Source organism: Sarcophilus harrisii, chromosome 4 (genome assembly GCF_902635505.1).
Source record: "Sarcophilus harrisii chromosome 4, mSarHar1.11, whole genome shotgun sequence".
Taxonomy (NCBI): Eukaryota; Metazoa; Chordata; class Mammalia; order Dasyuromorphia; family Dasyuridae; genus Sarcophilus; species Sarcophilus harrisii.
The window spans coordinates 53407973-53415794 of NC_045429.1; positions in this window are offsets into that span (position 1 = coordinate 53407973).

Consider the following 7822-nt stretch of genomic DNA (forward strand, 5'->3'; position numbering starts at 1 on the left):
AAAAGGGGGGAAAAAGAAGGGAGGAAGGAGGGAAGGGAAGGGAGGAAAAGAGGAGGGAAGGAGGGGGGAAGGAAAGAGGGAAAAGGGGAAGAAAGGGAAGGGGGAAGGAAAAGGGGAAGAGGAAAAGGGAGGAAAGGGGGGGAGGAAAGGAGGAAAGAAGGGAGGGGGAGGAAAGGGAGGAAGGGGGGAAGGAAGGAAGGAAGGGGGGAAGGGGGGAAGGAAGGGAAAGGGGAAGGAAGGAGGAAGGAGGAAAAGGAGGGAAGGAAGGAGGGGAAGAAAGGGGGAGGAAAGGGGAAGGGGAAAGGGGAAGGAAAAAGGAAGGGAAGGAGGGGGAGGGAAAGGAAAGGGGGAAGGGGAAGGAGGGAAAAGGAGGGAAGGGAGGAGGGGGGAAGGGAAAGGAAAGGAGGAAAGGAAGGAAGGGAGGAAGGAAGGGGAGGAGGGAGGAAGGAAGGAGGAAAGAGGAAGGGGGAAGGGGGAGGAAGAAGGAAGGGAAAGGGAGGGAAGGAAGGGGGAAGGAAGGGAAAAAGGGAAGGGAAAGGAGGGGAAAGGAGGGAAAAGGGGGGGGGAAAGGGGGAAAAAAAGGGAGGGGGAAAAAGGGGAAAGGAAGGGGGGGGGGGGGGGGGAAAAGGGGAAAAGGGGAAGGAAAGGGGGGGGGGGAAAAGAAGGGAAAAAAAGGAAAAAAAAAAAAAAGGAAAAGGGGGGAAAAAAAAGGGGGGGGGGGGGAAAAAAAGGGGGGGAAAAAAAAGGGAAAAATTTCTTTTTTTTCCCGGGGTTCAAAAAACAAAAAACCCTTTCCCTTTTTGAAAAGGGTTCAATTTCTAGGCGGTTTCCCAAAAACTCAAAATTTAAAATTTTGGGGCGCCCCCTTTAAAACCCCCCCTTTTTTCCTTTTTTAAATTTTAAAATTTTTAAAAAAACTCTTATTAAAAACCCCAAATTTGGGAAAATCTTTTAAATAAAAAAAAAAATTTTCCGCCTTTGCCAACTCCCAAAATTTTTTGGGAAAAAAAGTTAAAAAATTCCCTAAAATTTTTAAAAAAAATCATTTCCAAAAAGCCTTTAACCAAGGGGAATAAGAATTTTGGAAACCAAAAAAAAATCAAGTAAAGAAAATTTGGGGTTTAAAACTTTAAGGGAAAAATTAAACCCAATTTTTTCTGTTGGAAATCAGATCCCATGATCTTTGGGGTGCAACTCAACGTCATTTCGAACCACTTGACGTCAAGAACTTTGGAAAGGACAGCTCTCTTTTCTGGGTCTGCGGGCTCTGTGGCTTCAGTCCCTCCAGGAGCAAGGACACTTCTGGGGGGCTGGCTTTTGGCCAACATTGACCTTCAGATTTCCTAATGGTCAGAGACTCTCATCACTACTCAATCATGTGTCCATGAAGAGATTCATGGCCTCTTGTCCAAACTACTCATCTAATAATGCTTCCTTCTGTCCGTGTGGTCTGTATATACTCCCATGATTTATATTGGGTTTTTCCCCACTAGTAAGTCTCTTCTAGTGTTCACCATGCTTCCTCCCAATTTTGGGGACAAGTGGACAGATTTCTAGTGAAACTAGAAAGAAAGCAATTTTCCTGAACTTACTGAACCAAGCTAAGAGGTTCTATAAGTCAAGTATATTGATCGTGTAACAAATTAAAACAATCATAAAAGTCTGAAGCAATGGAAAAGGCTCAGAAAAATACCCATTTCCAAGGGCAAATAGTCTCATTAACCTCAGATGCATGCATTTATGCACAGTTTAAGAAAGCCTTGAAAGAAACAACTCTGCAGGTAAAGAGAAAACTGAAGAAATTGAGAAAATCTGATGAGAAGTAAGAGAGTAATAACAAATAAGGACGTAAGTGGGGCTCTAATGTCCCAGCCTGCCAATATTGCCTTCTGGAGGAAACCAATATAGCATAGATGTATTCCAGGACATATATATATTGGCCATTTCAAGATATTTTTTTAAAAAAAACTTATACTTTCTCTGATTTCTGTTTGCTATATGTTTGGATACATAGATTGTTATTTGCAATAAGGATTAATTTGTGGAAACCATATTTAGTGGGAAGAAAGTCAAGCTTTGTATATATAATTTGGGCTTTCCTTTACTGTTAAGAAATAGTGATCAAGAGTTTGGCTAGAAACCCAAAATTATATTTCCCAGGCCAGAGGTGTCAGATTTCTTAGTATAGCCCAATCTAGATTAAAATGTAATTGGGAATTATTTAATGAAATTTTAAAAAATATAATAGAACATAGACAATACTAATATCTGACTTTTTTTAAAAAGTCAATATGTGATCTGGAGGAACATATACGTATTGTAGCCCCTATTTCTATTTGAGAGTGATACCACTACCTTGGACTAACAATATTTAAGAGAGTATGTTGATGTTTGCATATGAAACACATACAAACTGCACATATATATGCTATCTAAGTGTGTATACAGATATATATGCATATATGATGAGCTTAGTGGCAGTCAGAAAGTTGTTAAAATCCACTTTTGATCGGAGCAGAGGTTCAAAGTGAAAGAATTCACAAACCTGAAGAGTTTTAGGTGGCAAAAATGGAAATTTATTGTTGGATAGGAAGTCAGTTTTGGTAAGAGATTCACTTCTTTAGTGGCAAAGTCCTATTAGGGAAATGGAGGCTAGCACTGAGAAAAGAATGCCTTCTCAGTGGGCAGGGTCCTAGAAGCAAAGCAAGCTGCTTTGGATCTTCTGCAAAGAAACGAGTAAAGGGAAACTTATTTTATGTACGGTTCTTGGCGGGGAGTTGGAACAGCCTGAGCTGATCAGACCAAGATTTCTCAATTGAATGAGAATTTAGAATTTCCTGAATAAGGATGTGACTTTTCCAAAAGATCAATGGGGTGCTGTTTGATCAAGATTTCTAATTGAATAACAACATTTAACTTATCTGGGGAGATATGCCTTCCCCAGGAGGGCCTGAGACTCCAAAAGAGATCACAGATCAAAAGGGAACACTATTTCAGAGTGATAATTTTAAAGGGAACACAGTTTTACTCCCCCTTCATATATACACCCATGTTATTGTTGTCCAAGTGTTTCAGTCATATCCAACTCTTCATGACCCCTTTTGGGACTAGATACTAAAGTGGTTTGCCATTTCCTTCTCCAGCTTATTGTACAGATATGGAAACTGAAGCAAACAGGATTAAGTCACACAACTACTAAGTTTCTGAGGTCAAATTTGAATTCAGGAAGATGAATCTTCCTGACAACAGGCTCAGTGTTCTACCCAGTATGCCATTTCCCTACTCCAATGGTTAATAATACTGTCTCTCAACACTCTTCATTTGTTCTCAAAAACTTAGATAACATCCTCGTTCTTACTTAGCAACTTTTTATAAATATGTACATTTACAAAGTGACAGTATTTTCCAAGTAACATTCTTAAAAATTCATAGTATGTGTCCCAAAATCCAAGATTTAACCAGTCATCAAAGCAATTCATAAACTGACCAACAATTCAATAATACTAATCAGTAGTCATAACAATGTGTCAGCAAATTATCAGCCAAATAACAGGTAAATGTACGGTTATGTAATAATAGCAATTATGTGACAATATTTGCTTTGGAATTATGAAATAATAAACAATTACAGTTATATACAATGGAGTAGAAGAGTTTGGAGAGACAATAAAGGGGATAAACCATTAGCAAATTCCATTTTTAAAAGAGTTAAACCAAATTACTAGAATGGAAAATAGGAAGGAAGAAGAAATGAAATTATTAGACACTAATTTGAATAAGTAGTGATGCCTGTGTAGTACAATATAGAGTACTGAATCTGGAGTGATTTATATTTGATTTCAAGTATGTTGTCCAACTCTAGTTGTGGGACCTCGAGCAAGTCACTCTCTGTCTACTTCAATTTCCTCATCTGTAAAATGGGGATAATGGTACCTCCTTAACAAGATTGTTGTGAGGATAAAATGAGATAACCTTTGTAAAGTCTTTGCAAACCTTAAAGAACTACATAAATGGTAGCTATTGTTATTATAATCAATAAAACTGTCAAGGTAAATTAAATGGATGATTGTATGCAAAAATGTAAAATGCTCAGATTAAAAGAACAAAAAAAAGAGAGTTTAACTCAGAGTCAAAAAAAAAAAAGAAAGAAAGAAAGAAATTGAACAGGTTATAAATGACTTCCCAAAGAGGGGGTAAAAACAAGACCAGATGAATTTGTAAGTGAATTCTATCATTTCATTCAAAAAACAAGTCTAATACTCCACAACCTTTATAGAAATAAGAAGAGAAAGGATTCTATTGAATTTTTTTATCTATAAATTTAATCTTTATACATAAACCCAGAAGAAATAGGACAGAAAGAAAACTATGTCCCTAAATTTCTAAATAAAAACAGTATCTCTCAATAATATTGAAGCAAAATGTTTAGAATAAGAGAGCAAAGGAGCTAAAGCAACAAAAGGTTTTATGCTATGATAGATGAGATTTATGCCAGAAATCCAGAGTTGGTTCCAAATTAGGAAAACCATAAACATAATAATAAAAAATGTGAATAAAATCAGATAATTATATCAAGGGATACTAAGATTTTTGACAAAATTCAACAGTTACTTTTAAAACAACTAGAAATCATATAAATAAGTGGACCTCTCCTTAATATGGACAGTTAGATGGTACAGTAAATAGAGTGCCAGGCCTAGAGTCAAGAAGACCTGAATTCAAATATGATTTCAGCCATTTACTAGCTATGTAACTCTGAGCAAGTTAATTCTGTTGGCCTCAGTTTCCTCATTTGTAAAAGAGCTGAAGAAAGAGATGGCAAATCACTCTAGTATCTTTGCCAAAACACCACCACCACCGCCAAAAATCCAAACAGGGACGTGAAGAGTTGGATGACTTAAATAATTAAATAAAAAAAGTCTAAGCTAGTGTTTTAAAATGACAATGCTATCTATATTAACTTATTTAATCAGTGTCAAACCAATCAGATACCAAAGAATTACTGAATAGACCTAGACAAAATAAAATTTATCCAGAGAAACAAAAGATCAAGGATCCCAAGGGAAACAGTAAAGAAAAGTAAGAGGGGGACCCAGTACTACCAGACATTAAACTATATTATACAGCAGTAATTGATGAGGTTTAGATTTAGGGAACCAAAATGAAATTAGGGTTCCTGGTGGTCAGGGAGTTAAATGATAAAGTCTTGTGGCAGATTCGGGGTTCAAGGAACCAAATGGAGAGGTTTGGATTCCCTGCAACCCCTTGGGATTCGGCTTAAGGGTAGGTTGTTTTGGGGACTCCCTTCTGGCAGCACAGAGGTTCTCTGTAAAGGAATTTACAGACCCCAAAATCTAGATTGATAAAAGAGGTTTATTATGGGAATTGGAAGTAAGGTTAGAAATCCTGACAGACATGTATACTTATTGTGTATCTAATATATTTTAATATATTTAACATCTACTGTTCATCCTGCCATCTAGGGGAGGGGGTGGGGGGGTAAAAGGTGAAAAATTGGAACAAGAGGTTTGGCAATTGTTAATGCTGTAAAGTTACCCATGTATATATCCTGTAAATAAAAGGCTATTAAATGAAAAAAAAAAAAAAAGAAATCCTGACAGAGAGGCATAAAGTCTGGTTAGGGAAATAGGTGAAGATAGGAAGAGGATGGCACTAGAAAAAATATTCCAGTGGACAGAGGATCCTTGGCATCCCAAGTATAACTCTATGTTATAGCTGGCATGTTTGGAACCTCTGCAAAGAGAGGATTTTAGTATGGCTCTTTTATAATAGGGAGCTTTGGCTACAAGCTGAAGGAGGCTGGTGGGTGGAGTCCTAAGTTGGCTCCTAGCTGGGTTTCAGCTTGAGCTGGAATTTGAATTTAATTCAGTGAATTTCAGGACTGAGCCAACCCCACCCAGATAACAAGGAAGCTTTTTGTCCCAGGCAGAGTTGAAGGTTTTCTCCTTCAAGAATTTTTAGAGTTTCGGGGTCCCCTTTTCTGTAATCATGAAAAATATTTGAACCTGGCTAAAAATTATTAGATATTTAACATATAAAAGCAAACAAAACACAGTAGCCTACCATGGTCCTTATACCTGGAAGAAAGGACACATGGGGAACCAAAAAGCTGCCATGATAGAAATCACCTCCTACCATATATCAAAATAAGCACCAAATATATGACTTGAATTTAAAAGGTCATATCATAAATTAGAAAAGTCAAGAAGAAATTACATTTCAAATTTATGGAAAAATAAAGAATTCACGACCAAATAAGGAATAGAGGGAATTCCAGAAGATAAAACAGTTTTGATTATAAAAAGTTTTTTTTTTTTAATTGCTCAAACTTAGTTGAAACAAAAAGGAAAAGTTAAAAGGGAATAAAAATCTTTGTAGCAAGTTTCTCTGACAGAGGCATCATAATTGAAATATGTAAAGAACTAATTTGAAATTATAAGAACAAGAGCCACATTCCAATTGATAAACCATTAAAAAATATGAACAGGTAGGGCAGCTAGATGACATAGTGGATAGAGCACCAGCCCTGAAGTCAGGAGGACCTGAGTTCAAATGTGACCTCAGACACTTATCACTTCCCAGCTGTGTGACCCTGGGCACCTCCCTTAACCTAAATTGCCTCAGGAAAAAAAAATTGAACTGATAGTTGTCAAAGGAAGAAATTCAAGCCATCACATTATAAAATGCTCCAAATCATTAATAATTAAATATAAATAAATTTACCATTCTATCTTATACTCATCAGATGGGCAAGGATGACAAAAGAAGAAAATGACAAATTTTGAAAGAACTGTGGACTCACTAATGTCGGTCCAGTCATTCTGGAAAGCATCTGGGAACTACAATCTTCAACTAACAAAATGGAATATACTTTTTACCCAGAGCTATGTCGGAAAGAAATCAAGGAAAGAGTAAATTGGGCCATATAAAATAATGTATAGCAACTTCTTTTTATAACATCAAATAACCAATCATTAACAAGCTATTCATTAATTGGAAAACAGGTAAGAAAGAAATTGTGATATATGTATGTAATATAATATATGGTACATTAAGAAATAATGAAAGACATTCAAAACTCCAGGAATTTATATCAAGTAATATAGAATATAGTTAATGCAAGAATACAAGTGAATAGAAACAGGAAAATAATTTATTCAATAAAAACAACAATGTAAAAACCAACAATTATGAATGAATTAAGAACTATGATCAACTAAACAGCTGGAAGAATATCAAGTGTTCGTGGATAGGCCAAACTAATATAATAAAAAGGACAATTCTTCCTAAATAAATCTACTTATTCAGTGCCATGCCAATCAAACTGCCAAGAAATTATAGACTAGAAAAACATCAAAATTCATCTGGAAGAGCAAAAGGTCAAGAGTTTCAAGGGAATTAAGGGGGGAAAAAAGCAAACGAAAGTGGTCTAGTTGTACCAGGGGTCATCAAAACCATTTGGCTAAAAAATAGGGTACTGAATCAGTGGAATAGATTAGGTTCACAATATATAATGGTCAATGACTATAGTAACCCCAAAACACCAAGCTTCTGGTTTAAGAACTTATTATTTGACAAAAATTGCTAAGAAAATTGGAAAATAGTTTGGCAGAAACTAGACAGAGACCAACATCTAACACCTATACCATGATAAGGTCAAAATGGCTTTATGATTTAAACATAAAGGGTGATACAGATAAACAAATTAGGAGAACAAGAATAGTATACCTTTCAGATCTGTGAAGAAGGAAAGAATTTATGGCCAAAGAAGAACTACAGAACATTATGAAATGTAAAATGG